This window comes from Heptranchias perlo, unplaced genomic scaffold (assembly GCF_035084215.1).
Source record: "Heptranchias perlo isolate sHepPer1 unplaced genomic scaffold, sHepPer1.hap1 HAP1_SCAFFOLD_54, whole genome shotgun sequence".
Taxonomy (NCBI): Eukaryota; Metazoa; Chordata; class Chondrichthyes; order Hexanchiformes; family Hexanchidae; genus Heptranchias; species Heptranchias perlo.
The window spans coordinates 7709252-7735001 of record NW_027139559.1 but is presented as its reverse complement, the minus strand read 5'-3'; the positions used below and the strand labels follow the sequence as shown (position 1 = coordinate 7735001).

Here is a 25750-nt window from a genome sequence, read left to right as displayed (position 1 = left end):
AGGTTGCACCAGATTCCTGGTGTCATAAACACGGAACATTTTTAATCATGTCCTAAAATACCGTCTGTAAAATGAGAACGGGAGACAATTCCGCACATGCAAAACACAAAAACTTTTTAAAGTTTTGACTGTCTCGGTAACCATGTTCGGATTTCCATCAGTCTGAAACAAAAAGTTATCGGTTCATTAATGGCGATTAGAACAATTATTCATCTTTTTTACCGAGTTTAATGAGTTTTGTGTAATTAATACAATAAACTCTTTTGTAAAGGTTAATTCCCTGAACGGGAATCGAATCCACCTCCCGCATTGAAAATATTTGGATCCCGCTCTTCTCTTCTGAGTTGTTCCGATAATAATTTACAGAGCTGAGTTTCCGCAGTGTAGCGGTTATCACTTTTACCTAATATACAGAAAGTTCACGGTTCGAAATCGAGTAGCATCATTTTGCAAACGATCTTGATTGAAAATAAATCAATTCAAACGGTGGAAGATTTCACTTTGGGGTTAAATATGAACAAAATACCATATTACACAACCCCGGTATATTCTTTATTTCTCTGCACAGTTCTACACACAGTCCAACACGACATACATACCGGCAGTATCTCTACTTCACTCCCGTTTCCTGCTCTGAAGATGCGGAAAGCTCCTCGAAAAGCTGCACATTTCGACTGGTTTCAGTTGATCTGTGAGAGAACATTCAAGGATCCCGCAGCGCTGCCTCCCTTAATAACAATAGGTTGTAACTGCATTTCAGCCGCGGCAACAAAGCCATCAGTTTTTCGCTGTTCCCCAGCTGCCTGAGTGAATGATGCCGCGACAAGCAGCAACATTCAGCCAGCCTGCCCGGCCCCGCTCTCTCCAATCACCCGCTGCCGGTGGAAAGCAGCAAATGCAGCCTCAGACGTCTCATCACTGCTCCTCCCTGGGAAACAAGATAACACGGCCCGGTCAAACCTCCACATACACCGAGCACCTGGACAGCAATTACTGGGGAGATTGTATCCCAGTCGCTGAACCATTTAGAGAACCTCCGGTGCTGTGTTCAGGTCGCGTGGAGACGTCCCTCTAATCCTGCACACGGTTCTTCGCTTTGAAACTGTCCATCACCACTGTGCTCGCTCACCTCCATTGGCTCCCGGTCCGCCAATGCCTCGATTTTAAAATTCTCATCCTTGTGTTCAGATCCCTCTGCGGCCTTACCACTCCCTTTCGATGTAACCTTCCACAGACCTACAACCCTCCGAGATCACGGCGTACCTCAAATTATGGCATCTTGTGCACTCCCAAATTTTATTCGCTCCACCAATGGCGGTTTTTCCTTCAGCTGCCTGGGCCCAAATCTCTGGAATACCCGACTTAAACCCCTCCGCCTCTCTCTACTCCTTTATGACTCTCCTTAGAAACTAACTTTTTGACTAAGTTTTCGTTCACCTGTCCGAATATCTCCTTTTGTGGATCAGTGTCAAATTGTATCTGATAACGCTCCTGTGAAGCTCCTTGGGACATTTTATTGTGTCAAAGGCAACAGCAATTAAAGTTCTTGTTAATGTTAAGTTTTCTCACCATTTAAAGAAGTAAGGATATGACAGTCAGCTTGGTAACTCCGAACCGTCCATTGCTGCACCCGATTCACCGTTTCCATCACCAGCCCAGTGGGACCCTCTCGAGAGAATGTATGTAGTGAGACTGAGGGTATCTCACAGGGTGAAGCACCGAGCACCAGAGTGAAGGAGGAGCTGCAAGTAATTCTACGTTTCTCCCCTGGGGAGGCCGAGAAACAACTGCCCTTGGCTGAGTGGCCCAAGACCGCAGATCTCAGGACTCCAGTCTGCAACAGAACTTCGAATTGTTCGCATAGGCTGAATGGCCAGGGCGTGGAGACAGTCACCTCCCACATTCTGGAGATGGACGATCAGTTGTAGAAGTTCAAGAGCCGCATTTGTAAAACAGCACAGGAGGAATGTAAGGCCGTGCAGAGCACCCTGGACAATGAGGCAGTCCAGACGATTCCTGCAACAGCAAGGGGTCTGGTGGAGATTCTTCTGGAGTGGCAGCCATGACCGCTCCAATAGATTACTGGTGTGATGCCCTTAATAGCATCATATCTCAGGGCTTCCCCAGCTTCATTGTAACAATGTGGTCTGTCTCAAGCTGAACTGCAGCCCAACCGAGCCCATTCCCAGCACCAATGGCCTGCAAGGAATGTTTGCAGATGTCACTGTTTCTGATGACGTGGATACTGAGGTTGTTTCATTCCAGTGTGTGGTTCTGGGCCGAACCCAATAGGCATTACATGCACAAGTGAAATGAGAGCAGAAACAGGTCCTGCAAGAACATCAACATCCCATCATTCCAAGTCCCATTGCTGCTGATGTGTTGGACCAAACACAGAATGGCTGTAGACAAGATAGGTTACGTTACATTGAAAACAGGGATAAAACCGAGGAGCCCGGACATAAACAGTGTATTGATACAGGAACAAAGTGTTTGACTGTTCGAGATGTGGAAAGTGACTTGACACTTTGGGCTGCTTGATAGATCATCTGTGAGTTCAATCTAGAGCGATCCTGCAGAGTGCCGCGGTTCAGGTCAGAGGCTGGTGGCTACACCCAGGTCCGCTGATCTCTCCACTTAACTTAAGTCCCTCATCCCTGATATCTTCCTGATAAACCTCCTTTGTAACCTCTCCAATTCCTTGACATCCTCACTAAAGTGTGGTGCCCAGAATTGTACCACATACTCCAGCTGAGGCCTAACCAGTGATTTGTAAAGGTTCAGCATGGACTTCCTTGTTTTTGTATTCAATGCCACTGTTTACAAAGCCAAGTATCCCATACGCTTTCTTATAAACTTACCCTATTCTGTGACTATGCACACCCAGGTCCTCTGTAATTGCATCCCCTCCGCCTCAAAATAATATAATTTACATCATCGTGCCCCTCTCCATGTTGTTCCTCACAAAGTGCATCACTTCACACTTATCCGCATTAGATTGCATCTGCCATGTGACTGCACATTTTACCAGTCTGACTATGTCCTCCAGAAGAATTCTGCTAATTTTCCTCATTATTCACTCCATTGCAAAGTTTACACATCGAGTTGTTGTAATCTGGAATGCACTACAAGAAGCGGTGGAGGGTGGAGATTCAATTGTGACTATAAAAAAGGGAATTGGAAAATAATGGAAGAGAAAAAAATTGCAGGGCTATTATGAAAGAGCTGGAGAGTGGGACTAATTGGATAGCCGAAAACGAGCCGACATCGCGATGATGGGCTGAATGGCCTCCTCCGGTGCTGTGAGATTCAACGAAAGTTGAGGTGTAAAACTCCCTGTTACCAGAAGATGGCATCTTTGCCGAAAACGTTCTCGCTCACCCCAGAGGATTGTTGGAATCAGAGATTCAGAGAATGGTTAAAGCACGGAAGGAGGCCATTCGGCACGTCGAGTCGGTGCTAACATCCTGCAACAGCAATCCAGCTAGAACCACCCCTCCGCCCTATCCCGGTAGCACAGATTTTTTCCCCTTCAAGTGCTTATCCAATTCTCTTTTGAAAGCCACGATTGAATCTGCCTCCACCACCCCCTCAGGAGGGTGATCATTCCTGATCACAATCACTCGCTTTGTAAAAAAAGTCAGGAGGGGAGAGAGATGGAGAAAGAGGGTGAGGAAGGGACAGAAAGAGAAAGACAAACACACACACGCACACAGCGAGTCAGAGAGAAAGAGATACAGAGAGAGAGACAGAGAGATGAGGAGGCAGAGAGACAGAGATTGAGATAGAGAGAGAGGCAGATTGAGCGAGATAGAGGGAGAGAAACAGAGAGACCAAGAGATAGAAAGACAGAGAGAGACAGAACGTAGAGGGAGAGAACGAGAGGGAAAGGAACTGAGAGAGAAGGACACACACGCAAAGAGTGACAGAGACAGAGAGTCACAGAGAAAGAGAGTGAGAGAGTGGCGAGACGGAGAGAGAGAGACGAAGAGTGATGGAGAGAGAGACACAGAGAGTTAGATGGAGAGACACAGGGAGAGAGAGAGAGAGAGACAGAGACAGAGACAGACATAGAGTCTCATAGATGGACAGAGACATAGTCAAAAACAGGTGGAGAGAGAGAGAGACGATGAGAGAGACAGAGAGAGAGAGACAATGAGAGACACAGAGAGAGAGAGAGGGAGACAGGGAGAGTCAGAGAGAGAAAGGGAGAGAGACACAAAGAGAGACGGACAGAGATACAGTGAGACAGAGAGGAAAAAAATCTGTAATGATTAACAGAAACAAAAAGAGAGAGTGAGCGAAAGGCAGACAGAGAGACAGCGAACGAAAGACAGAGAGAGACCAAGGGAAGAGGAAGATAGCGAGAGATAAGAGACAGAGAGCAAGAGACAGAGAAGAGAGGGGAGCAGAAGGGGAGTCAGTGTGAGAGCGAAAGAGAAGAGGGAGAGACAGAGAGAGACAGAGAGTGAGAGGGGGACAGAGAGAGAGGGAGATGGGGAGAAAGTCAGAGCGAAAGGGAGAGAGAGGGGAGATAGAGACAGAGAGAGAAACAGAGAGAGATTCACGGACAGAGAGAAAGAGAGAGACAGAGAGAGGCACAGCGAGAGAGACACACAAAGAGAGACAGAGAGAGTGTGACAGAGTCAGAGGGACAAAAGGAGAGAGAGAGGCAGAGTGAGACAGAGAAAGACAGAGGAAACAACACTGAAATAATCAACAGAAACAAAAAAGAGGGGGAGAGGAAGACACTGAGAGAGTGAGAGGGAGAGCAGAGAGGGGGCAGAGGGGAGACACTGAGAAAGAAAAAGACAAGAGGGAGACAGAGTGATATATAGAGCGAGAATGAAAGAGAGAGTAGAGATAGAGAGAATAAAGACGGAGAGAGAGAGAGAGAGAGAGAGAGAGAGAGTGGTCGGAGAGAGACAAAGCAGACTAGAAAGACAGAGAGACAGAGAGGGACAGGGAAATTGTGGAGGCGGAGGCAAGATTGAGAAAGTAAAATAAAAACAGAGAAAGACAGGGAGAGAGAGAAATCGTAAGAGAGATAGAGACAGTGGATAGAGAGGAGAAGTCACAGAAAAGAGGGAGAAAGAGAGAGACATGGTGGAGGGACAGAGGGATCGTGAGAGAATGAGAGATAGAGATAAGAGAGAGAGAGACACAGAAGAAGAAAAGAGACGGAGATAAGAGGGTGATAGAGAGATAGAGAGGAAAAAAGAGATAGAAAATCAAAGATAGAGGGAAGAGAAAGGAAGGGAGAGAGACAGGGCAGAGAAAAAGGGACAATGTAAGTGAAACAGGGTGAGAGAGATGAAAAGACAAAGAGAGACAGACAGGTAGATAGAAATAAGATGGAGAGAGACAGCGGGAAAAGCAAAAGTGCAACCCAGCTGATGAATTCGTAGCTAATGTCTCCCTATTCATATCTCTTCGACCTCACAGTGAAAAATTAGCAATTTTATTATACTTTTGGTTCAGTGGATAACCTGCGGATGCCGAGACAGTTGACAATGCAGCTTTCGAGCAATACATTCTGCAAAGTTTTACTTGATAATACAAGTCGTTCATTCAAAACGCATGTGGTCGAGAGTCTAATATTGATGACTTGAAATAGTTAGTGCTCAACGTGACATTGCTGCACATCGGATTAGAAAACGAGATTGGATGAACAGAAGTGGCCTGAAAGGCTGGGTGGTCTGCTGTGCGTTGCTGCGATTTATACATTGTCTGTACAGTAGTATTCGTGGTTCCCTGTTGTTTGAGGGGTATAATGTTGGCTTCGGGCGGTTCAACTGGTTGTGTATGTGAGCGGTCCCGGGTTCAAATCCCAATCAAATACGGCTGTCCTCCTACTCACAGTGAAAATTGACTCAATTCCTGATCCTGTTTCAGATCACAGAATGCCGAGGTTTCGTCAACGCTACGCACGTGGAGAAAAGAAAATAGTCCAATTCACGCGATGTCATGAACGCAGATGAAAATGCTCCTGCATTGGGCGGAAATCAAACCCCAGCTTCCTGTGCGGCAGGCAAAAATTCGACAAAGAAAACACCAATGTCCGAACAGCAGTTGTCTGCTTGGAAACTTGTCTGAAAGAACAGACAGTCTCACAGGCCGCAGATGACACTGTTTGCTGGGCACACTAATCGTGGGCGGCTCTAGTGGCGCAATCGGTTCGCGCGCCGTACTGAAAAAACAGTATCAGGATTCGAGCAAATGCCGAGGTTGTGAGTTCGAACCTCACCTGGAGTAGATTTACCTTTTGCTTCTGAACATTTCCACCGGAGCTGATGTGTTTCATGAAGCATCTCCTTCTTCGTGTTTTCATGTGGGCACTTGGGGTCCTCTGGCCGGCCGTATCGCAATACGAGGTGTGAGTTTATTTATTAATAGGCAAGAGAGGGGGCGATTGGCGACAGCATGAAATGGGAAAGGAGGCGGCACGAGATCTTTCAATCGAAAGAACCGAACACACAATTCTTCTTTTCGTGTTTGAAGTGTCGTGCAGGAAAATTCGGATTTATTTGCTCGAATAAATTAAATACTTTCAATCCCCCACCCTCTCCTTGCAGACACTTCCAGCATCATCTCCGTGGGCGGGAGAATGCAGAGACATTCAGCGCTACAAATCAATCCGTGCTGCCTCTTACCGAAACTCGGGAACAATGTGAACCATTTCAGCCTCTCAGATGCCGATGTCGCCAATTTCATCTTGTGCTGCAAGAACCCCTGGTCATTTCACAGTCACTGAATTTCGCTTCACTTTCGCCAAAGTTTACTCCAAGAGAGAACAACGAAAAATAAAGGAAAAGTGAGCGTTTCGTCATTGGTGGCAAAGCAAAATCGCTGCTTTCATTCCATCCACCGTTGATCTTCCTTCAGGCTTTGAACCTTCTGCAATCTGCAATTTTTTCACATGACCAGGGACGAGAAACAATTTGAACGTGAAAGTGGGAGCAACAAACTGGATCAAGCGGATAGGCGGGGCAGGATATTGCAAAACAAACAGCCAAGCCACCAGGAGCGGGTCAGCTGTTACATAAGAACATAAGAAATAGTTGCAGGAGTCGAACTTACGGCCCCTCGAGCCTGCTCCGCCATTCAATAAGATCAGGGCTGATCTTCGATCTCGAATCCATCTTCCCGCCCGATCCGCTTTTTCATGCACGACACTAAAAACAGAAGAATGTCTATTTCACCAAAAGAAGAATTGTGATTTCGGTTCTTTCGGTTTAAAGACGTCGTGCCGCCTCCTTTCACATTTCATGCTGTCGCCAATCGCCCCTCTCCCGCCTATTAACAAATAAACTCACAACTGCTATTGCAATAAGGCCGGCCAGAGGACCCTAAGTCCTCACATGAGAACACGAAGAAGGAGATGCTTCATGGAACACACCAGCGGTACCTTCAGATCCGGTGGAAATGTTCAGAAGCAAAAGACTCAAACATTCAAGGTGAGGCACGAACTCACAACCGCGGCATTTCTCGAGCCCTGATACTGTTATATCAATACCCGCGTTAACCGATTTTGCTACTGGAATCACGTCAGAGTAATAATCTCATCAAACACTCTCATTTTCGGTTTGTAAGATTGTCTGTTCTTTCAGGTAGGTTTCCAAGTGGACACATGGCGGCACCTGCCCGCTTGGGCGTTGGTGTTTTATTGGTCGAATTCTTGCCTGCCACACAGGAAGCGGGGGCTCGATGACCGCCCAATGCAGGAGCATTTTCATTCTGCATTCATGACACCGCGTGAATTGCGATAAATTCATATTCAGCTTCAATCTGCACAACATCTTGAGACATTTTCTTTTCTCCAGTTGTGTTGCGTTAACTTAACCTCGGCTTCTCTGCGCAAAGAGTGGGAGACGTTTGAAACGCTCTTCTGCAGATAATAGTTGATGGTAGCGCACTTGTGAATGTTAAATCTGAGATTGATCGATTTCTGTGAACCAAGGGAATTATGGGATATCGGGCTAAGCCGGGTATATGGAGTTAGGTCACAGGTCAACCATGATCTCACTGAATGGTGGAACAGGCTCGACGTGCTAAATGCCAATGCCACTTGCTGCCTCCTGATATGCGCCACCTTCTTCTGCCAAAAAACGGGACGTGTGTCTGGGTGATGTGCCTGTCATGGCAAAATAGCTGCCTGTATGTGTGGCCTGTGAGTTGTGGGTGGGCGGCTTGCAACAGTGGTAATGTGTAAGGGTGAGAGGAAGCCTCTGGTTACAAGAGTTGAATACTGATGGAAAGAGTTTGTTGGTATGTGGGGGATGGTGGGTGTATTGCGTGGTTCAGCTCGTTGGAGATGCCACTTGAGAGTTGACCTCACTCACCTTGACGACTCATATCAAAGCATTGAACTTCTTCCTGCAATGTATCCAAGTCTATGATGCTGTAGGACTGGCATTGACTTCGTCCCCCGCTGCCTCCCGCTGTCTTTTGGATATATGTCTGGACGCCTCTTGCCCCCCGACCCCCTCCAACCCTCGGGGATATCGAATGTCCCTCCTTCTGTCCACCTCTTGCACCAAGGTCTCTCAGCACCAGCAGGGAACCTTGGTGCATGCACTCTCCAGGCCTGGTACCAACTCAGATCGGCAGATTGGTGAGATCTGGCATGCAGATTGAAGGATGTGAGATTTAGTTGTTTTCAACCTTTGTTCAGTGTTTAAAGTTAACTCATCATGTGTAAACATAGGGATGGAACCTGCATCTGTGTTTTACGTGTGCGATGTCTCATCTCAGTTCAGATTCCGTGCAGACAGTAGACTGTTATTTTCGCCAAATAAGAGGTACCAGCTGTCTTTGAGAGATCTCGAAGAAACAACCTCCCTTTAAGCGATTGTGCTCCCTCTGGTGGTGGAAAGCGCGTGTTGCATTGATTCCAAGTGCAAGGCCGAGAATGGAACGCTGATTGCAGGTGAGTCTTCCGTCCAGCGAATCTTGCGTCCAGCCAGCGCAAGGCTCATTGGGCGAGGAGAAACAGCGCATCACGCTACCCACGGCCAAAAACCGCCCTTATCCAATTTTCCCCCCAAACATTTCCTTCGTGCGCCAGTCGACTGGATCCGATATGGTACCTGGAACTTGGGGCCACAGGAAGAAAGATTGCATTTTAATATATTGAACAGGGCTCCGGGGAGAACGAATCACCTTTAAAGACGCAGACCAGGTGATTGGATCAGTTCGAGTTTTGACCTTCGTAATATTTTCCTTCCTTATTTTTAACTTCTTCAGATACAAACTGATCAGAAAACTGACAACTGAACTCTCAATGAATGTTCGATAAATCTGTCACTCAAAATAACCAATGTTACAACTAAAGAAATAAAACGGATTGAGACGGTTTACTTCACTTCACTGAAACGTCTAATTCCGGTTAAACCGACGCGGCGGAGTCACAGCAGCTCATCGCTGATCTGCACCTCAACTCCATTTAGCGAAATAGAAACTGGAAATCTCATGTTTCGAGACGCGTTTGCTGATTTCCTGAAAAATGATTATCACTAAAACAGCAAAACATTCCCTGCCCTGATTAAACACACAGCAAGGGGATGTGTCGAATACATAGCATGAAACCCGCGATTTTTTGTTACACGGATAGAATCCCGTGCTCAATATTAACATTAACACTGAGCGCCAGGTCTGGATCTGACCCGTTTACCCCGTGGTGCGGGACCCCGTCCGCGTTTATATTTCCCAAAAAAAGAAAATCAGAAACTAATTATCTCACCCAGCAGAATTGGGAATTGTTCGCATTTTACAGGACAGGATGAGGCCACTCGGCCCGTCTGGCTTGGACAGTAAATTCTGTTCACAATCTCCGCTCTGTGTCTTTCTCCGTGTATATTTTTAGTTTACTGATTTGATATCCATTTTATGTCTCCTCTCTCTATTTTGCAGACCGGGTGGCAAAGAGATTCGCTTTGGAGGCTAAACATTTCGATCAAAGATTTGAACATTGTTTATTCTGATTGTAGGTTTCTCGGAGACCCAGCGGGAGTTCGGTTGTCAGTTTCCTGATCAGTCGGAAACAGTAGAGCCAACTTGTTACAAGAAAGAAAACAATAAATGAACAACATCAATAAAGTGAAAGGAAGTGAAAGATGCAAACAGAGTCTTAACCACCCTGCCCCGGGTTCAAGATCTTTTGCTGAAACTTTGCAGCAGCGGCCGCGTGGCCTAATGGATAACGCGTCTGACTTCGGTATTGATCGGGGTGTTATCAGAAGATTGCAGGTTTCAGTCTGACCGCGGTCGTTTTTACAATCCTTCCAACGTGTGCCGTTACTGTTTCATCCCCGGTCGTTCTTGCAGTAACTGACCTCTTTGAACGGAAATCCGTAAATATCTTTCCTTACAGAAGTTGGCCCGACACATTCAACATTCTCGGTCACGGTGCTCTGGCAGGACATAGTTAAAAGTGACTTTATTTCTACTGTTTGGATTCAGAAATGGTCGAATAATCCATTCTGCTCTTTACGTGTGGGTCCGAATCCCATCCGTGTCGTATTTGTATTGAACTTTTGTTGCGGCCCTACGTAAGTTTTGGAGAATGAAAATGGGCTTCAATGATATTGCTATCAATCCGACACCGGTGTTTTAAGTCTGTGTCCCAGGATTGTTCATATTTTGTTTAAATGGAGAGGGACAATTGGAATTTTACACCTGCTGTAATGGGCTAAAGGTCGAGTAGAGAGGACGGATCGGAGATAGATCTCTCTGTCCTTCCTTGCTGCCTCTGGGGTTTGCAGCGAATGAAAGATTAACGGGAAAAGCAAATGAAAAGGGAGATGGCCAGAAGCGCTCCCGCGGTATTGGTCTGTGTTTAATCTCCACCATGAATGTTTAGCTCTACCCTAGAATCAGTTTGTCCAACGTCCTCACAGAAAGATTCGTTCCCTCCTGTCTAATTGATTGGGGAAAATACAGAATATCAGCGAACAGCTGAATTTTTATATTTAATGGAAATATTAAGGAGCAGGGGGCACTTTAACCTCACGGAGATGATTCGTTGCAATTGTAAACCCGTGGATGGGAATCTCCGGAACGAATTTAACTCGGCAGTCAACACAGAGAGGCTGGGAAGTGAACCAAGGGGTTCTGCAAGTAACAAATGTGGAGGAGGAAACGGGTGGAAAAATGGGAGCAACAAAACATGGAGACAAACAACATAAGCTAAAGGCACCGCTGCGATTCGAACCCAGGATCCCCTGTTTACAAGACAGGTGCTTTAACCACTGAGCCACGGCGCCACATTTGCGCGGCTCTTTCCCAACGTTATGGCATTGATACCTGTGCCAAGAGACTTTGTTGAGTCTCTTCCTTCAATGCGTCTGCGCAATAACATCGATATTTTGTTCATCGGTCTCTGCATGAGAAACCATGGATATCAGTAATGACCTTCTCTTCCTTATCCCCTGTCAGTACATCATATATCTAGCCCTATTCATCATGTTGTATTCCCACACTCTCTCCACACTATCTGGTCTGATCCTATTACATTTCTCATCTCTTCCCACGAAATGTTGGTGAGTAATGTCTGTGATGCACCAGGTCCTGACCTCCTCCTGTGGGTGACCTCCCACAACGACTGCACAATAGTTTAAAGTGTGTGTGTTTTACATTAGGAAATGTGTACCAGCGCTAGTCTACCTAGTGTACCTATTCTCACACAAACGGCAATGTGGCTTCAGAGCATATAGATTTTAGAAAATCTTACTTGATGAGACAAGTTGTACATTCAAAATTTGGTGAAGAGAGGCTGATATTGTTCACTTGAAATAATTAGTGTACAACTCGATGGTGCTGAACATCGGAATAGAAAGCGAGACTGGATGGGCAGGAACCGTCTGAAAGGATGGCTCATCGGCTGTGGGTGGTGGCGAAATTTTTCAGTGGCTGTGTGTTTCAATTGCCAGCGATTCGTTGGTCGAGGGGTGTAAATCTCGTTTTGGGCCTTTCATTGATTGATAGTTGAGAAATCCGCGTTTCGAATACTTGCTAAACCTCACTCTGCTTTTGATCTCAGTCAATAATCATCAAATCGCTTCTCTCAGAGTTGTGGATGGCAGAAGCGCCTTTTTCCTAAGAAAGAAGGCGGTGATGGAAAGAAGGAAGGAAAGCAGGAGAGAGAAACAAAAACGATTGAAAAGAAACAAAATGTTGCACCTGAGAGAAAGAGAGTGAGAAGGCAGGAGAGAAAGCTGAGAGGCTGAAGTTTGTGACTTTTCTCAGTCATTTCTTGCTGCCTCATACTTCATTTGCCGTTATTGTCCAATTGCAAGTGATTGCGGCGCGATTAATGACGTAAATACAGCGAATTCGGCATCACGGTTGACGGCAACGGTGGGCTGAGCGACGAAAACAACTTTTATTGTTGAATCGAGTCATCCGGACGAGCGGCGCAAATGTTCCAGAAATTATGGGCAATTCACCCCATCCCGTATCTCACTTGCTGCAACATTCACCTATCGACAATGGCGCACGCCGTGAATGCATCATTGTGGCTCGAGGTCCCAGCAATTGTAGGATTATAATGAAAGTGAAATAATTCTGATCCGTCAAAATTTCGGCCTTGTTCCACTGCGGGTTCCAACAGCCTTCTCTGTCCCTGCTCTGTCCACTTTTCCCAGTTATTCACACAGAAAATGAGCCTGGTCCAGTATTGTAACAACTTGGTGAAAGAGAAAATCTGTCTTCTTCACCCGGCGAGAACAAGCGTCGTAACAGCGAACAAAACCAAATGGTGGCCGAGCACAGGCCTGGAGATCTCAGTGAACCAGCCGTCGGTGACATTAACCTCCCGATCAGGTCAATAAACAGCAGACAGTTGTTTCTATCTCTCTGCCTGGTGCTGAATCCAGATATAAACGGTGGTCCCTGGGGCAACTGGTGAAAGCAGAGGGAAACCGATCAGGGAGAAAACAGTGTCGGCGACCGAGACCAGACCGGGATCCCGAGCCACACGGGCTGGATCCAATCACTGAGCAGCTCATCGATTCAACCACCTTCGCGCTTCACTCTCGGATCAGTTTCACCAAAACTACTTCCTGTTTCTGGGTCAAATTCAATCTGATCGAGCGGATCAAAAACAAAAATCGAACTCATATTTCTCCAGTAGCGCAGTCGGCAAGATCTGGTTCCAGATCATATTCCTGATTCTTGGAACACTAATCCCTGACTCGCCATCACGGGATGCAAAGACAATGCTGATTGAACAGCAAAAACTGACGGTTTTCAATAAAGTCCCGAGGACGAGATTTACTGCAGCGCTCACTGAAACCTCTGTGGGGAAACACCGTGGGATTTAGAGGAGTCCTCAAAATATTAAGGAACCGGATTTCAGTGAACACTCGGGAATGCGCTCCCAATATTTCTCAGTGACTTGGATGAAGGTTTAGAGAGTTGTATATCCAAGTTTGCAGATGACAGTAAGATCGGAGGCACAGTTACCTGTGTGGATGGGATCAGGACGTTATAAAGGGACAGAGACAGATTAAGTGACTCGCAAAACTGTGTTAACTGGAGTTGAATGTGGGGAGGTGTGAGGTAATTCACTTTGGATCAAATCAATCGGAAAAAGTTCTAAATGTCGAGATATTAGGAACAGTGGAGGAGCAAAGGGATTTGTGTGTCCATGTACACAAATCACTAAAATCTAGTGGACAATACAAAACGTAATTGGATGTTGGCCTTTATCTTAAGGGGACTGGAATACAAAGAGGAGGAAGTTATGCTTCAGTTGCATAGAGCCTTGGTCAGACTACATCTAGAGAACTGCGTTCAGTTCTGGGCACCGAGCGTCAGGAAGGATATATTGGCCTTGGAGGGGGTGCAGAATCATTCCTGGTCTTAAATGGTTAAATTATGAGGACAGGTTGTATACACTTGGATGGTGTTTCCTTCAGTTTGAAAGGTTGATCTGATTGAGGTATTCAGAATAATAAAACGATTCGGAAGAGTCGATACAGAGAAGCTATTTCCTCTGGTGGTGGTGGGGTGGGGCGGGGCATAAAATTAGATCTCGGATTTTCACGGTGAAATCAGGAAGCACTTTATTACGTTGCACTTACAGACAACAATGTAGTTTCTTACCTCATACATTCTGCAAAGCCTTACTTGATAATGCATGTCGCACATTGAAAACGATTTTGGTAAAGAAGGCCTGATAGTGTCGGCTTGAAATAGATAGTGTACAAGATGGACTTGGATGGACAGGGCAGAATTTCCAAGTGTGCAGATGAAACGAAACTCGACAATGTGGTAAACAATTGGAAATATATTAACAGACTTCAGGACGATATTGGCAGGCTGATGAAATGGCCAGACACATGGCAAATGTAATTTTACTCAAAGAGGTGTGAAGTGATACATTTTGTTCTGAAGAATGAGGAGAGGCAATATAAATAAGTGGTACAATTTTAAATCGGGTGCAGGACCATAGAGATCTGGGGGTTTAGGTTATCAAATCTTTGAAAGTGACAGAAAAAGATGAGACGGCTGTAAAATCAGCAAATGGGATCCTTGGCTTTGGAAATAGAGCCATAGAGTACAAAATAAAGGAAGTTATGCTGAACTTTTAAAAAAATACTGGTTAGGCCTCAGCTGGAGCATTGTGTTCAATGATTGGCACCACATTCTAGGAAGGATATCAAGGCTTTCGAGAGGGTGTAGGAGAGATTTGCAAAAAAGGTACCGGTTATGAGGGACTTCAGTTATGTGTGGAGATTGGAGAAGCTGAGATTTTTCTCCTTAGAGCAGAGAAGGTTAAGAGGAGATTTGACAGAATATAAACAATCCAGGGACACAGACTTAAACCACCGGTGTCGGATTGATAATAATAGCATTCAAGCCCATTTTGATTGTGCAAAACTTAAGTAAGGCTGCATCAAAAGTTCAATACAATAAGTACACGGATGGGATTCGGACCCAGACAGAAAGAGCACAATGGATTAGCCGACCATTTCTGAATCCAAACAGTAGAAATAAGGTCACGTTTACTTCATGTCATGCCCGTGCACCCAGATCGACAATATTGAAAATGTCGGGTCAACTTCTGTAACCACAGGAATTTACGGATTTCCGTTCCATCCGACTGTTCGAAACGGTCGGGTGCAAAACAGTGATGGCGCACGGTGGACACAATCTCAACCATCGAGTAAAACGACCGTGAACCGACAATCGTCTGATAATATCACGATTAATTCTGAAGTTAGACGCCTTATCCATTAGGCCACGCGATCCATCGTGGACTCGTTCTCCAAATGAAGTTAAATCCTGGGCAGGGGTGGTTCAGACTCTGCTTGTATCTTTCACTTCCTTTCACTTTATTGCTGTTGTTCATTTATTGTTTTCTCTCTTGCAGCAAATTGCCTTACTGTTTCCGACTCATCCGGAAACTGAGAACTGAACTCCCGCTGGATCTCCGAGAAACCTACAATCAGAATAAACAATGTTCAAATATTTGATCAAAATGTTCAGCCTCCAAAGCGAATCTCTTTCGCAATCTGTCTGCAAAATAGAGAGAGGTGAAATAAAATAAAAGTAAAATCGGTTAACTAAAAATGTACACGGAGAACAACACCGAGTGGAGATTGTGAACAGAATTTGCTATCCAAGCCTGACGGGCCGAGTGGCCTCATCCAGTCCTGTAAAATACGAACAATCCCCAATTCTGCTGGGTGTGATTATTATTTTCGTATTTTCTTTTTTTTGGTAAATATAAACGCGGACGTGGTCCCGCACCACGGGGTAAACGGGTCAGATCCAGACCTGGCGCTCAGTGTTAATGTTAATATTGAGCACGGGATTCTATCCGTGTAATAATAAAATCGCGGGTTTCTTGCTACACATTCGACACATCCCCGTGCTGTGTGTTTAATCAGGGCAGGAATGTTTTGCTGGTTTAGTGATATTTATTTCACAGGAAATTAGCAAACTCGTCTCGAAACATGATTTTTCCAGTGTTTATTTCGCTGAATGGAGTTGAGGTTCAGATCAGCGATGAGCTGCTGTGACTCCGCCGCGCCGGTTTAACCGGAATTGGACGTTTCAGTGAAGTGAATGAACCGTCGCAATCCGGTTTATTTCATTATTTATAACATTATTTGTTTTGAGTGACAGATTGATCGAAAATTCATTGAGACTTCAGTTGTCAGTTTTCTGATCAGTTGGAATCTGAAGAAGATAAAAAATAAGGAAAGGAAAACATGACAAAGGTCAAAACTCCGACTCATCCAATCACCTCCTCTCCGTCTTTGAAGGTGATTATTTCTCACTGGAGCCCTTTTCAACATTTATCCCTTCAGCCACATCGTGATAACAAATTATCTGGTCGTTGTAACATCACTGTGGTTGGGATCTTGCTGTGCGCATGATGGCTGCCTCGTTTCTTACATGTCAGCAGTGACTACACCTCAAAAAGTTCTTCATTGTCTGTAAAGCGCTTTTCGACGTCCGAGGTGGTAAATTGATCTATCGAAATGCAATATTTCTTCCCGCGGCCGCATGTGCCATGAACCATAACGAAATCCTGTCGACTGGCGCAAGCAGATAACGTTGGGGGAAAAATTGGAAAAGGGCCATTTCTGGGCGTAGGTCGCGTGATGCGCTGTTTCCCCGTGCCCAATTCCCCTTGTCGAGGCAGGACGCAAGATTCGGCTGGCCGAAGACACACCTGCAATCAGCGTTCCATTCCGGGCCTTGGACGTGGAATCAATTCGCACTTTCCACCACCAGGGGAGCTAAATCTCTTGAAGGGAAGATGTTTCTTCGAAATCTCTCAAAGGTCGCTGGTACCTGTTATTTGCTGAAAATATCAATCTACTGTCTGCACGGAGTCTGAACTGAGATCAGACATCGCACACGTAAAACACAGATGCAGGTTCCAGCGTTATATTCACACGCCGATGAGTTATGTTAAAACATTGAATAAATGTTGTCCAAAACTAAATCTCACATCCTCCAATCTGCACGCCAGATCTCACCAATCTGCCGATCTGAGTTGGTACCAGGCCTAGAAAGTGAATGCAGCAATGTTCTCTGCTGATGCTGACAGACCTTGGTGCAAGAGGTGGACAGAATGAGGGACATCCTATATCCCCAGGGGGAGGGTGGTGGTCGGGGGTGGGGGGTGCAAGAGGCCTCCAGACATATACCAAAAGACAGCGGGAGGCAGCGGGGGACGAAGTCAATGCCAGTCCCACAGCATCATAGACTTGGCTACAGTGCAGGAAACAGTTCAATGCTTTGATATGAATCGTCAAGGTGAGTGAGGTCAAATTCAATTGGCATCTCCTACCAACTGCAACACGAAATACACCCAACATCCCCCACATACCAACAAATTCTTTCCATCAGTATTCAACTCTTGTAACCAGAGGCTTCCTCTCACCCTTACACATTACCACTGTTGCAAGCCGCACACCCACAACTCACAGGCCACACATACAGGCAGCTATTTAACCATGACAGGCACATCACCCAGACATAAGTCCGTTTTTTTGCAGGAGAAGGTGGCGCACATCAGGAGGCAGCAAGTGGCAGTGGCATTTAGCCCGTCGAGCCTGTTCCACCATTCACTGAGATCATGGTGGACATGTGACCTCATTCCACATACCCGGCTTAGCCCGATATCCCTTAATACCCTTGGTTCACAGAAATCTATCAATCTCAGATTTAACATTCACAAGTGAGCTACCATCAACTCCCATCTGCAGAAGAGCGTTTCAAACGTCTCCCAACCTTTGTGTATCGAAGCCGAGGTTAAGTTAACGCAACACACCTGGAGAAAAGAAAATGTCTCAAGATGTTGTGCAGATTGAAGCTGAATATGAAATTCTCCCAATTCACGCGTTGTCATGAATGCAGAATGAAAATGCTCCTTCATTGGGCGTTAATCGAACCCCCGCTTCCGTTGTGGCAGGCACGAATTCGACCAATAAAACGCCAATGCCCAAGAGGCAGGTGCCGCCATGTTTCGACTTGTAAACCTGCCTGAAAGAACATACAATCTTACAGGCCGAAAATGAGAGTGTTTGATGAGACTATTATTCTGACGTGGTTCCAGGAGCGGAATCGGTTTGCGTACGGTATTTAAATAACAGTATCAGGTTCGAGAAATGCCGAGGTTGTGAGTTCGCGCCTCACCTGGAATATTTGAGTCTTCTGCTTCTGAACATTTCCACCGGATTTGAAGGTACCGCTGGTGTGTTCCATGAAGCATCTCCGACTTCGTGTTCTCATGTGGGCATTTAGGGTCCTCTGGCCGGCCTTATTGCAACAGCAGGTGTGAGTTTATTTGTTAATTGGCGGGAGAGGGGGCGATTGGCGACAGCATGAAATGGGAAAGGAGGCGGCACGAAATCTTTAAATCTAAAGAACCGAACACACAATTCTTCTTTTGGTCAAATAGACATTCTTCTGTTTTTAGTGTCGTGTAGGAAAATGGGGATCGGGCGGGAAGATGGAGTCGAGGTCGAAGATCAGCCCTGATCGCATTGAATGGCGGAGCAGGCTCGAGGGGCCGAAAGGCCTACTCCTGCAACTATTTCTTATGTTCTTATGACCCGCTCCTCGTTGCTTGGCTGTTTGTTTTGCAATATCCCGCCCCGCCTATCCGCTTGATCCAGTTTGTTGCTCCCACTTTCACATTCAACTTGTTTTTTCGACCCTGGTAATGTGAAAAAAATTGCGGAGCGCAGAAGGTTCATCGCCCGCTTGAAGATCAACGGTGGAAGGAATGAAAGCAACGATTTTGCTTCGCCACAAATGACGCAATGCTCAATTTTCCTTTATTTTTCGTTGTTCTCTCTTGGAGTCAACTTTGGGGAAAGTGAAGCGAACTTCAGTGACTGTAAAATCACCTGGGTTTCTTGCAGCACAAGATGAAATTGGCGACATCGGCATCTGAGAGGCTGAAATGGTTCACATTGTTCCCGAGTTTCGGTAAGAGGCAGCACGGATTGATTTGTAGCGCTGAATGTCTCTGCATTCTCCCGCCCACGGAGATGATGCTGGAAGTGTCTGCAAAGAGAGGGTGGGGGATAAAAAGTATCTAATTTATTCGAGCAAAGAAATCCGAATTTTCCGACACGACACTTCAAACAGAAGAATGCCTGTTTCACGAAAAGAAGAATTGTGTGTTCGGTTCTTTAGATTTAAAGATCTCGTGCCGCCTCCTTTTCCATTTCATGCTGTCGCGAATCGCCCCCTCTCCCGCCTATTTATAAATAAACTCACACCTGCTATTGCGATACGGCCGGCCAGAGGACCCCAAGTGCCCACATGTAAACACGAAGAAGGAGATGCTTCATGAAACATACCAGCTCCGGTGGAAATGTTCAGAAGCAAAAGGTAAAACTGCTCCAGGGGAAAATCGAACTCACAACTTCGAGCATTGCTCGAGTACCGCGCGCTAACCCATTGCGCCACAAGAGCCGCCCACGGTTCGTGTGCCCAGCAAACAGTGTCATTTGCGGCCTGTGAGACTGTCTGTTCTTTCAGACAAGTTTCCAAGTCGACACATGCAGCCAACTGCCGTTCGGACATTGGTGTTTTCGTTGTCGAATTTCTGCCTGCCGCACAGGAAGCTGGGGTTTGATTACCGTCCAATGCAGGAGCATTTTCATCGGCGTTCATGACATCGCGTGAATTGGGATACATTCATATTCAGCTTCAACCTGCTCAACATCTTAAGACATTTTCTTTTCTCCACGTGCGTTGCGTTGACGAAACCTCGGCATTCTGTCCTCTGAAACAGGATCTGGAATTAAGTCAATTTTCACTGTAAGTGGCGGTACAGCCGTACTTGATTGGGATTTGAACCCGGGACCGCTCACAAACACAATCAGTTGAACCACCCGAAAGACAAAATGATACGCCTCAAACAACAGGGAACCACAAATACTGCTGTCCAGACAATGTATAAATCGCAGCCACGCACAGCAGACCACCCAGCCTTTCAGGCCACTTCTGTTCATCCAATCTCGTTTTCTAATCCAATGTACAGCAATGTCAAGTTGAGCACTAACTATTTCAAGTCATCAATATTAGACTCTCTTTACCACATGCGTTTTGAATGAACGACTTGTATTATCAAGTAAAACTTTGCAGAATTTATTGCTCCAAAGCTGCATTGTCAACTGTCTCGGCATCCGCAGGTTATCCACTGATCCAAAAGTATAATAAAATTGCTAATTTTTCACTGTGAAGGCGATGAGATATGAATATGGAGACATTAGCTACGAATTCATCAGCTGGGTTGCACTTTTGGTTTCCTCCTGTCTCTCTCCATCTTATTTCTATCTCCCTGTCTGTCTTTCTTTGTCTTTTTATCTCTCTCACCCTGTTTCCCTTCCTTTCTCTTCCCTCTATCTTTGTTTTTCTATCGCTTTTTTTCTCTATCTCTCTATCACCCTCCAATCTCCGTCTCTTTTCTTCTTCTGTGTCTCTCTCTCTTATCTCGATCTCTCATTCTCTCACGATCCCTCTGTCCCTCCACCTTGTCTCTCTCTTTCTCCCTCTTTTCTGTGACTTTTCCTCTCTATCTACTCTCTCTATCTCTCTTACTATTTCTCTCTCTCCCTGTCATTCTCTCGCTGTTTTTATTTTACTTTCTCAATCTTGCCTCTGCCTCAACAATTTCCCTGTCCCTCTCTGTCTCTCTGTCTTTCTAGTCTGCTTTCTATCTCTCCGACCACGCTCTCTCTCTCTCTCTTTATTCTCTCTTTCTCTCCTCTCTCTTTCATTCTCGCTCTGAAGATCACTCTCTCTCCCTCGTGTCTGCCCCCTCTCTGCTCTCCCTCACTCTCTCAGTGTCTCCCTCTCCCCCTCTTTTTTGTTTCTGTTGATTATTTCAGAGTTGTTTCCTCACACTGCACAGTCTTTCTCTCTGTCTCACTGTGCCGCACTCTCTCCTTTTTTCTCTCTGAATCTGTCACACTCTCTCTGTCTCTCTTTGCGTGTCTCTCTCGCTGTGCCTCACTCTGTCTCTCTCTTTCTCTCTGTCCGTGAATCTCTCTCTGTTTCTCTCTGTGTCTCTATCTCCCCTCTCTCTCCCTTTCGTTCTGACTTTCTCCCCATCTCCCTCTCTCTCTGTCCCCCTCTCACTCTCTGTCTCTCTCTGTCTCTCCCTCTTGTCTTTCGCTCTCTCACTGACTCCCATTCTGCCCCCTCTCTAGTCTGTCTCTCGCTCTGTCTCTTATCTCTCGCTATCTTCCTCTTCCCTTGGTCTCTCTCTGTCTCTCGTTCGCTGTCTCTCTGTCTGCCTTTCGCTCACTCTCTCATTTTGTTCCTGTTAATCATTACATATTTGTTTCCTCTCTGTCTCACTGTATTTCTGTCCGTCTCTCTTTGTGTCTCTCTCCCTTTCTCTCTCTGACTCTCCCTTCCTCCCTGTCTCTCTCTATCTGTCTCGATCGCTTTGTCCCACTCCTTGTCTCTCTCTCTCTGTCTCTCTATCTCTCTCTCTCTCTCTCTCTGTGTCTCTCCTTCGAACTCTCTGTGTCTCTCTCTCCGTCACTCTTTGTCTCTCTCTCCGTCTCGCCCCTCTCTCACTCTCTTTCTCTGTGACTCTCTGTCTCTGTCAATCTGTGCGTGTGTGTCCTTCTCTCTCAGTTCCTTTCCCTCTTGTTCTCTCCCTCTACGTTCTGTCTCTCTCTGTCTTTCTATCTCTCGGTCTCTCTGTTTCTCTCCCTCTACCTCGCTCAATCTGCCTCTCTCTCTATCTCTATCTCTGTCTCTCTGTCTCCTCATCTCTCTGTCTCTCTCTCTCTATCTCTCTCTCTGACTCGCTGTGTGCGTGTGTGTGTTTGTCTTTCTCTTTCTGTCTCTTCCTCACCATCTTTCTCCATCTCTCCCCCGCTCCTGACTTTTTTACAAAGCGAGTGATTGTGATCAGGAATGATCACCCTCCTGAGGGGGTGGTGGAGGCAGTTTCAATCGTGGCTTTCAAAAGATAATTGGATAAGGACTTGAAGGGGAAAAAATCTGTGCTACAGGGATAGGGCGGAGGGGTGGTTCTAGCTGGATTGCTGTTGAAGGCAGCCGGCACCGACTCGACGTGCCGAATGGCCTCCTTCCGTGCTTTAACCATACTCTGAATCTATGATTCCAACAATCCTCTGGGGTGAGCGAGAATGTTTTAGGCAAAGATTCCATCTTCTGGTAACAGGGAGTTTTACCCCTTAACGTTCGTTGAATCTCACAGCAGCGGAGGAGGCCATTCAGCCCATCATCGCGATGTCGGCTCGTTTTCGGCTATGCAATTAGTCCCACTCTCCAGCTCCTTCATAATAGCCCTGTATTTTTTTTCCTCTTCCATTATTTTCCAATTCCCTTTTTTATAGTCACAATTGAATCTGCCTCCTCCACCCCTTCTTGTAGTGCATTCCAGATTATAACAACTCGATGTGTAAACTTTGCAATGGAGTGAATAATGAGGAAAATTAGCAGAATACTTCTGGAGGACATGGTCAGACTGGTAAAATGTGCAGTCACATGGCAGATGCAATCTAATGCGGATAAGTGTGAAGTGATGCACTTCGTGAGGAACAATATGGAGAGGGGCACTATGATGTGAATGATATTATTTTGAGGCGGAGGGGATGCAATAACAGAGGACCTGGGTGTGCATATTCACAGAATAGGGCAAGTTTATAAGAAAGCGTATGGGATACTTGGCTTTGTAAATAGTGGCATTGAATACAAAAAAAAGGAAGTCCTTGCTGAACCTTTACAAATCACTGGTTAGGCCTCAGCTGGAGTATGTGGTACAATTCTGGGCACCACACTTTAGTAAGGATGTCATGGAATTGGAGAGGGTACAAAGGAGGTTTACCAGGAAGATTTCAGGGATGAGGGACTTAAGTTATGTGGAGAGATTAGAGGAACTGGGTGCAGCCTCCAGCCTCTGACCTGATCCGCGGCACTCAACAGGTTCCCTCCAGATTGAACGCACTGATGATCTGGCAAGCAGCCCAAAGTGTCAAGTCACTTTCCACATCTCGAATAGTCAAACATTTTGTTCCTGTATCAATACACTGTTTATATCGGGGCTCCTCGGTCAACTTGGGTATAAGGAATAAAACGTTTTACTTTTATCCCTGTTTTCAATGTAACGCAAACTATCTTCTCTACAGCCATTCTGTGTTAGGTCCAACACATCAGCAGCAATGGGACTTGGACTGATGGGATGTTGATGTTCTTGCAGGACCTGTTTCTGCTCTCATCTCATTTGTACATTTAATGCCTATTGGGTTCGGCCCAGAACCACACACTGGAATGAAACAACCTCAGTATCCACGTCATCAGAAACAGTGACATCTGCAACCACTCCTTGCAGGTCATTGGTGCTGGGAATGGGCTCGGTTGGGCTGTAGTTCAGCGTGAGACAGACCACATTGTTACAATGAAGCTGGGAAAGCCCTGAGATATGATGCTCTTCATGGCATCACACCAGTAATCTATTGGAGCGGTCATAGCTGCCGCTCCAGAAGAATCTCCACCAGATCCCTTGCTGCTGCAGGAATCACCTGGACTGCCTCATTGTCCAGGGTGCTCTGCACGGCCTTACATGCCTCCTGTGCTGTTTTACAAATGAGGCTCTTCAACTTCTACAACTGATCGTCCATCTCCAGAATCTGGGAGGTGACTGTCTCCACGGCCTGGTCATTCGGCCTGTGCGAACAAGTCGAAGTTCTGTTGAAGACTGGGGTCCTGAGATCTGAGGCCTTGGGCCCCTCAGCCAAGGGCAGTTGTTTCTCAGCCTCGCCAGAGGAGAAACGTAGAATTACTTGCAGCTCCCCCTTCACTCTGGTGCTCGGTGCTTCAACCTGTGAAATACCCTCAGTCACAGTACATACATTCTCTCGAGAGGGTGCTCCTGGGCTGGTGATGGAAACGGTGAATCAGGTGCAGCAATAGACGGTTCGGAGTTACCAAGCTGAGTGTCATATCCTTACTTCTTTGAATGGTGAGAAAACTTAAAATTAACAAGAACTTTAATTGTTGTTGCCTTTGACACAATAAAATGTCCCAAGGAGCTTCACAGGAGCGTTATCAGATAAAATTTGACGCAGATCCACAAAAGGAGATATTCGGACAGGTGAACTAAACCTCAGTCAAAAATATAGTTTTTAAGGAGCATCGTAAAGGAGGAGAGAGATGCGGAGGGATTTAAATCGGGTATTCCAGAGTTTGGGCCCAGGCAGCTGAAGGGAAAACCGCCAATGGAGTGCACAAGAGGCCATAATTTGAGGTACGCAGTGATCTCGGAGGGTTGTAGTTCTGTGGGAGGTTACAGCGAAAGGGAGAGGCGAGGCCACAGATGGATCTGAACACAAGGGTGAGAATTTTAAAATCGAGGCATTGGCGGATCGGGAGCCAACGGAGGTGAGCGAGCACATTGGTGATGGACAGTTTCAAAGCTAAGCACCGTGTGCAGGATTGGAGAAACGTCTCCCCGCGACCTGATCGCAGCGCGGGAGGTTCTGTAAATGGTTCAGCGACTGGGATACAATCTCCCCAGTCATTTCTGTCCATCTGCTCGGTGTGTGTGGAGGTTTGACCGGGCCGTGCTATCTTGTTTCCCAGGGAGGGGCAGTGATGAGCTGTCTGAGGCTGCATTTGCTGCTTTCCACCAGCAGCGGGTGATTGGAGAGAGCGGGGCCGGACAGGCGGCCTCAATCTTGCTGCTTGTCGCGGCCTCACTCAATCCGGCAGCTGGGGAACAGCGAAAAACTGATGGCTTTGTTGCCGCGGCTGAAATGCGGTTACAACCTATTGTTATTAAGGGAGGCAGCGCTGCGGGATCCTTGAATGTTCTCTCACAGATCAACTGAAACCAATCGAAATGTGCAGCTTCGAGAGGAGATTTCCGCATCTTCAGAGGAGGAAACGGGAGTGAAGTCGAGATACTGCCGGTATGTGTGTGGTGTTGGACTGTGTGTAGAACTGTACAGAGAAATAAAAAATATACCGGGGCTGTGTGATATGGTATTTTATTCATATTTAACCTCCAAGTGAAATCTTCCACCGTTTGAATTGATTTATTTTCAATGAAGATCGTTTGCAAAATGATGCTACCCGATTTCGAGCCGTGAACTTTCTGTATATTAGGTAAAAGTGATAACCGCTACACTGCGGAAACTCAGCTCTGTAAATTATTATAGGAATAACTCAGAAGAGAACAGCGTGATCCAAATATGATTAATGCAGGACGAGGATTCGATTCCCGTTCAGGGAATTAACAATTACAAAACAGTTTATTGTATTAATTACGCAAAAATCATTAAACTCTGTAAAAAAGATGAATAATTGTTCCAATGGCCATTAATGAACAGATAACTTTCTGTTTCAGACTGAAGGAAATCCTAACATGGTCACGGATACAGTCAAACCTTTAAAAAGTTTTTGTGTTTTGCATGTGTGGAATTGTCTCCCGTTCTCATTTTACAGACGGTATTTTAGGACTTGATTAAAAATGTTCCGTGTTTATGACACCAGGAATCTGGTGCAACCTTTGTAAAATTCCCCACCTCATTAAAACACAACGGTAACTACTGCTCCACTCAATCATACAACCCTAACTAGTCCCCCTCATTCAAAGAACATTAACGAGTGCCCCCCACTATTGTACAACCTCAAGTGTGTATATACAAAGTGTGAGTGTGTTTATTTGACTGTGATATTTATGAAATCGCAGCCTCCAATCCCTCCGTGTCTATTGGAATTTTGTTCG

At 45.9% G+C, this 25750-nt stretch overlaps 1 non-coding gene across 1 annotated transcript; it reads right to left on the bottom strand.

Moving 5' to 3' along the window:
* Positions 1-11191: 11191 nt before the first annotated feature.
* Positions 11192-11264, bottom strand: trnat-ugu (transfer RNA threonine (anticodon UGU)). Its single transcript has one exon. It is a non-coding gene; the product is annotated as a tRNA-Thr (tRNA).
* Positions 11265-25750: the final 14486 nt, after the last annotated feature.